The sequence below is a fragment of the Passer domesticus genome, chromosome 1 (assembly GCF_036417665.1).
Source record: "Passer domesticus isolate bPasDom1 chromosome 1, bPasDom1.hap1, whole genome shotgun sequence".
NCBI classification, from domain to species: domain Eukaryota; kingdom Metazoa; phylum Chordata; class Aves; order Passeriformes; family Passeridae; genus Passer; species Passer domesticus.
The window spans coordinates 9,017,577-9,025,185 of NC_087474.1; positions in this window are offsets into that span (position 1 = coordinate 9,017,577).

Here is a 7,609-nt window from a genome sequence, read left to right on the forward strand (position 1 = left end):
CATGAGAATAGTCCAAGTCAGTCTACAAAAGTTTACTTAAACTGGCACATATTTCATGAACAGGTGAAAATCATCAGACCAATGGCTGATTTGACCTTGTCATTCAGAAAGGGAATAGATGACATCTCATCATGTACAGTTTGCATGCAACCTTGCAACGTGTCCATTTAAAACTTTCAAAAATGTCTGTAGAGTTCTTGAAGTTTCTGCATTCTCTCTTCCTTTTCAGTGTCAAGCCAGCCAGCCTGCTGGTAGATTTGGGGTCGTGTCCATGCAAATTTTCACCAATAGGTTCAAAAATTCATGCTGTTAACCTTTTTTTTTTAATTAGTTTTTTGTTGTTGTTTTTGGTTGGGTTTTTTGGGGTATTATTTGTTGTTGCAGTGGTAGGAAGGAGGCAGCAGAAGGAAGTTCTTTTGGATTACAAAATATTACTCCAGTCAAGTCTAAGAAAAACTGAATTTATAGCTAAATACAGGGCTGATATTCAAAAGATCTGGATTATATCCTGGACTGCCACAGACTTCCTGTATGATCCAAGAATATGATAAATATTCAGTTTTCTCCTAGGAAAGATGTGATTAGTTCTATCAAGGTAATAAACTGGGAGAATTTATTGACTGATATTTTTCAAGTACTCTGTCATATTTGTTTGAGACAGTATAGAGTCACAAAAAATGGGTATAAATTATATTTCATCACTGTGCATAACAGGGTGTCTACACCTGGAACTAATTCTCTTTCTTGGCAGAAGTCTAAACTATTCATGCACTGCACATTTTTAGCATTAAATATTAGAATATTCTTATCTCTCACTTAGTAAAATTATTTTTCTTTGATTTATCTCTTCAACATTCATTTTCCAGCCCTTTCTCTTGAAGCTACTAAATTTTCCCTATATTCATGCTTTACCAATTGCTCCTATTCTATGGAGGTCCAACTTGCAGCTCCTCTGAAAGGCCACAGGTAGGATTTGATATTGTCCCCACACATGGCACAGAGTGACAAGTCTTTCTTTTTGGCTTCAGCAGCTTCTGGTCTCCTTTTTCCATCCCCTTTCCTTTGTTGACAGCTCTCAGTGTGCCAAATGACCCATTTGCAGGGGAACATGATGAAGATAAAAATAACCCTATCTTGCAGGGTGGTTTTCTTTTGGGACAGACATCCACAGACAGAATGCTGCCCCGGCCAAGGTACCAGAGAGAAGGTGAATTGGCCAGCAGCACCTCTTGTCTCTGTGCTAAAACTCACTGCCATTCCCTTCCCTCCCCTGCTGGCCCAGGGTCTCGTGCAGATTTCTCTGCACCACCTCCCTGCTCCTGCTTTTGAAGAGAGAGGCAGAAACCACCCCTCAGCTTTCAGCTCCCCTTCAGTGAAACTGATCTTACGCGTAATGAGAGTGGACAGCCCCTGCAGGATCATTAACCAAACAGTTTGACTGCTTAATTAACTGCCTGATCAGTCTTGCTCCTTTGCAACAAAAGCAGTTCAATTGTCCCTTCCAGTTGTAAGCTGGTCTTTCCACAAAATCACCCAGAGTTGCCAATACCTGGGGTCTGCCACATTATTTGAATTCTGGATGTCAGCCTCAGAAATAAATGCTGAGAGCTGCAACCCACAGCCACAGCCAAGATACCCATGATTTATTCATGAGTGGAACAGGATATGAATGCAATCCTAAACACCATGTATTAGGGAAAGGGATATTAGTCAAATGAAGTAGCTTTGTTTCAATTTCACCACCTGTGGTATCTTTAGATCTTTTTCAGCCTCGCAGGCAGAAAACAGCTTTGAATCTGGTAAAAAATGTGCTTTGAAAATTATTCATATGATGCTACAAAAGGTTTTACCAACCATTTTCAAAAGGACATGATATATGAAAGTAAAAAAAAAGGTGAATAAAAGTATAAAATGGGAACTATTAAACAGTTTCAAAGGGAAAATTTTCCTTATTGGGAAAATAAGTATCATAAGACAGCAGCCAGAAACAAACAAGCAAGGTTTTGTAGCAGACAAGGGTACAACAAGGCTTTCTAGCTTGCATGAATGAAAGAAAATTCTGGTTTTTGGTCCTGTTTATATAGAGAGCAAAAAGCAAGAGAAGGCACGAATCTTAAAACTTCATCTTAACTTCCAAAGTTAATTCCACCTTCATTGAAATTGGGATGAAGGAGCCAAAGAAATATTTTATAATTAAATGCATTTAATTGATATTTTGCAATTTTAGTTGTTCATGCAAACCTGTAAGGTTTCTGAGATATCTGATGTGTGATGAAGCTCTTTGTTCTTCTGGGAGTGGAAATTTTGAACAAAATCATCAGTACATGGGATTAATTTCACATATGTAAGCAGCCTGGGAACTGCTATCCTCAGGGCTGGGGAAGGGCAAGGGGCATCCTCCAGCCATCAGCAACAGCAAGAAAATGTCTTGGTGTGCAGGAAAGCATGGAGCTGCACAGGGAAATGCTTCAGCCCAGAATTCAATAAGGAAATTCAATACCTTAATTTGGAGACTTCAAACTAATGCAACTACTGCATTATACAGCAAAGAACTGTTGAACTTAGAGAATGCACTGATCAGCTCCTACAGAGCTGAAAAGAAAGTTACCCTTCAGAAAGGACAATCTACAGTGGGTAGGATTGGCAAGCAGAGAATCAGTCTCAGGAGAGTGTTAGGGAAGAGTTGAAAGGTGTCTCGTGTGTCTGGGTGTGAGACAGGAGCTCTGGGTTAGAAAGAGACCAAGCAGAGGTTGCACAGTAAAAATGTTGGTGGGTTTTTCCTGAAGCTTTTGCTATTTGTGGCCATTGATTTGATCTAGTATGGCATGCTGTACTAGCTATGATACAGCAATGCATTCAGAAATGTTTCCAAACAGATAAATAAACAGAAAAACCCTTTTGAAAACTAGCAGACATACATGGAGTTTATACTCAGTTTATAACAGGCAGTTGCATTCTTTACACCAATTATTTCTCTTTGTAGGGATATCTCATAGAACCCATCTGAACGATTCTTAGAGTAAAATGGTATTTGAAGTAAATTTATGAGAATCTGAACAGTGTACAGACAAATGGAAAGCCTCACTTTTAAGCCCACAAAGTTGTCTGTTTCTGGAATCCTAATTTTATCTGTAAGCAAATCTATGTATTTCCATCACTGCTGACTTGAGAAAGTGAAGTCCAAGCTTTCTTAATTTTCCCCATCCAAGACATGGCTTTAATAACAATTATTGCATTTGATTGTGTGACTTAGTGGAGATCCTTGAGTACTTTAAATACACTGAACATTCTCAAGTGCACTCATTAATTGCACAGAAACTTCTGCACTAATTCAGTGTCTTGTGTCAGTGATTTAAATCCTATTTTTCAGTGTCCAGGCATCATCTCTGGGGTTTGTTAATTAGGTACTAAAACATCATGTCATAAATCACAAAAAATATTTCTGGGGTAGTGGAGGGACACAAGAAATGACAAAAGAAATATTATATATGGGAAATAAAGCTTAGGAAAAAGCAGGAATTAATATAAAATGTCATTCAGGATTACCATTTGGTACAAAGAGTACTACAGACTACTGTTCTTATTGTCCATCCTTAGCATACAAATGTTTTAAAAATAGGTTTGCATTGGAAGTTGCAAGGAAAATCTAGTGGGCTTCTCTCTCCACTTGTTTGAACTCCTCATCTACATTACAGTGTCTGATTTTTAAAGTGATAAAAATCACTTTAAAGCTAAGTGATACTGCGACCTAGATGGACTTGTCTAAGTGTTTACTTGTTTACTGCTAACTGAAATTCAGCTAGAAGCTTTCTTCAAGTTATTATTCACCAAGAAAAGAAGAAATAACTTTGGGCCTGATGGGTGTCTGCATCTTTGCTGGTTCTGTATCCTCAAACTCTGAGACTGCTTTTAATTTACTCAATATCTCTTCTTCTACAGTAACAAAGTCATAGGCCTGGTAGGAGTATTCAAAGTATCTCCTAAGTTCAAGTTCTTAGTAATTAACTATGATAAAAGCCATCTTGATTTAAGTAACTGCCATGAAATTAAAACAAACACTTGTGAGGAGATATCTGAAAGAATAAACAGAAAATTTGAGCAGTGACAGTGAGACCTTCTGATGTGTGAGCCAGAGGTGCTGATGGAGCCCACAGCTGGGAGGTCACACTGCAAGTCTGGGGCTGTCTGCACTGCTGTCCAATGGCCCCAGACAAGATTAGGGTGATTTAACCACTCACTGAAAAAAATCAGCTAAAGCCTTCAAAAGAGCTCCCTTAGCACTGCAGCACATCCAAGCTCTCCCCTGATGCTCTTCTTCTGGGCTGTCGGTTTATGTCAACACCAGGATCCCTTAGGAAAGGTTTCAGACCCCTCTGTGGGATGCTCTGTGGTACCTCCTTGGCTCTGCCCGTGGCAGGATGGGCGCTCAAGGCTCATTCCTGCTGCACACTGACACTGCTTTGGGCCTCCAGCTCCCTGCCCTGGCACTCTTGGCTCGGTGTTCCAATCTCTTTTCATCCCTGAAGGCTGTCATGACTGCCTTGCCTCAGCTGTAGCTGTGACTTTGTTTTCCTCCTGCCATAACAATTCTGAAAAAAAAAATCAAGAGAAAATAAATATTGTATCCAGATAAAAATGTCAGCAAATATGTCCAAATAAATTAGAGGGAAATATGTGCAACATCATAAAATAAGAAAAGAAGAAACTGCATCCTTGATGAAGTGCAAAAGATGAGTTACAAATATGCTGTAAGATGGGTAAGTATTGATAAGGGACTCTCAAGATCACATATAATTTACACAATGGAAATCATAAAGCATAGGCAGGGATGAGCAAGCACTGTTGCTCTAAACTGTGTTTGTGATCAGCAAAACACCAGAGCAGCATCCTAAGTTCCGCTGATGTTTCAGGACTTAAGTGTAGGCTCAAAGCTTGAAATGTACTCAGCTGGATACCTGGATGAGCCTGAGAGAATGTGGTTCTTTTGTAGGAAATGGGCACACACTCCTAGCTGATACCAACCTGTCACTTGTACCCCCAACAGATACAATCATACAGTAGCTGAAAATTTGAATACTTAAAAGCAATAAAAATTATGGTAAGCAGATATCCAGATGCTTTTGGGTTTGGCACATTGTAGAAGATGAACTAAAACATGTTGCAGAAGACTTATTTTAGAGCAGCAATTAATTTCCTTCAAATGACTGCTATGTGCAATGACATCTGTGGATCTCATTGGAGGAAGAACTGTGCACAAAGCACAGGTGTTTTTCCAGCAAAAACTTGTGACAAATGTCTTCCTTGACAGGATTTCTGCCCTCTTAAATTGTTCAGTGCCCATTGCTGAGGGACATGAAGTACAAATTTAATAAATATGTCAGGAATAGTGGAAACATAGTTAAGGCTGGGATAGGTCACAGGTCATCTTGCAGGAATTTGACTCAGCATGTCCAAAATTCATGGCTTTACAAAGGCAGATGGCAGACTTTAAGCTGTATTAATAACAAAACCAAATGCCAACCATTTTCAAGTAGAAAATGGAAGGGCAAATTAATCAGTTGTGCTCAAAAATTGCCTTCCTCCTTGTTGAGTTATGCTCTGATACTTGGCAGCTGGCTGGCTACTGGGATTGTACCTTTAGTGAAGCATTTGCAATTAAATAGGTACAGACTGGATACTAGTGGAAGATCGAAAGCCAAAATTATTCTTTTTTGGTTTGAGAGAATCATAAAACAAATATTCAAGACATATGAAAGTATAGAGCACATTATTTTTTCATTAGTGACTTTGGCTGTGGAAATCACAGCACACATAATCAAACAGCTGACACAGTTAATGCCACAGTGTTTAAGTTTGGTAATGAGATCAAGATTTATGTTTAATACCCCAACATGTACTAGCTTATTGGTGCAAAAATGTTTTCTTGTTCTGGTAGTGTAAAAAGTTTTTGCCTTTTCTGTCTTAGAAGATGAATTAGTGTTTTCCAATTCTCTTATTTACTTGGATAAAAATTCATTTTTTCATATGTAGAGAGCAAAAAATGCCCTTCATGTAATCTAAAATGTGTAAAATTTCTACAGAAAAGGACAGGAATGTAGACCATCAGTTGATAGGTGGATTGTACCTGAAGACCTGAATTTTTCAGACTGTATATCTTAGCTGCAAACTGGAGCAAAACTGGAAAGGTTTTATATGCAGCGCATGTTTCTGGAAATTTAGGTTCTACTTTAGCTTCACACACACACAATGGAAAATATTTAGCAATATCATTCACAGTTCCTCATGAAAATGGTCCTCAAGTAGTGATTGACTGAAATGGGATCTTCAGCACAGCTCCTTGCTTCCTATCACAACCTTTTTTCCCCACTTCATTCTACATGTAGCCTCCCCAAACCAGCCCTTCCTTTCTACTTCCATTATCCCAGAGCATAACTGTATTTCCTCAAAGCTAGATATTAGCTTTTACCTCAGTTTCAACTTTACATCCTTTTTCTCAATGTTTTTCTTCTAATTTACCATTTTGCACTAATATGAATTTTTCAAATGTGCTAAAGCAGTGAAATTCCAGTCAACCACAAGTTAGTTGTGAAGGTCAGAAGCCATTTTCCACCCTATGAGCCAACCAAATACTTCAGAATCCAGATTGTCCAAAGAAACTACTATTTTTGAAACCAGATGACACATTGCATGAGGAAAGTTAAAACCACTTGAAAACATTGCCAAATGCTGAGATGAATAATTACAACTCAGAGGAAATAAACTATTCAGCCCAGACATTTGGAGAACATATATAGCAGTACAGTTGCACTATTCATGGATCATTATATGAATGGGAAATTGGAAGAACTTTTCTAGGCTTGTGATGAATGCAGAGCACAATAGAGGGAGAAGATGAACTGAGTCTGAAAGTCTCTTTGTAGTGCTCACATTTCTTCCAAAGGATCTACGTCACAGCAGTTTCCATTCATGCAGGCACAAAGCAGCAGCACCAGACTGAATCTACAGCTGAAATGGCATTAATAGTGAGTTTTGTAATGGCAGTTGACAACAGATCAAAACATAATGATTTTTGTGGCTAGTTCATCTGTCTTAACTCTCTGATTTGTATAAGTTTATAATGCTTTTTCTAACTTTTCCTGTTTCTTTCCAAAACTTTGGACATATTAATGCAGTTAAGTCTGATGGGAGTGGAGGAAATATAAGTGTATGGGTCATGAGGTCTAATCCCCTATTTCTTTAGACTCCTAACATGTCACTCCTCCCAAGCCATATAAAAAGGAATCTAAAAGTGGAATTTTCCTGATATGCCATGAAGCTTTTTCAAAACCTCACTCCTCTGTTAATTGCAAATAACTTTCTAGTTTCCAGCCTGTTTATGTGATGCCAGTCAATATTTGACTTATTCTTCTACATTTACATAGGAACCAGAACCATAAAAAACACCTGCTACTGCTTTTTGTGCATCCAAGAACAGTTGTAACTCAAGTCTAATCCCTTAAATCCATTATTATGTTTGAAAGCATTGCTCTAAATTCAATGTTTCACTGCAGTGAAGCCAGAAATGGTTGTAAAGTATCTTCCTACTGGATATCATGAAAATAGGACAATA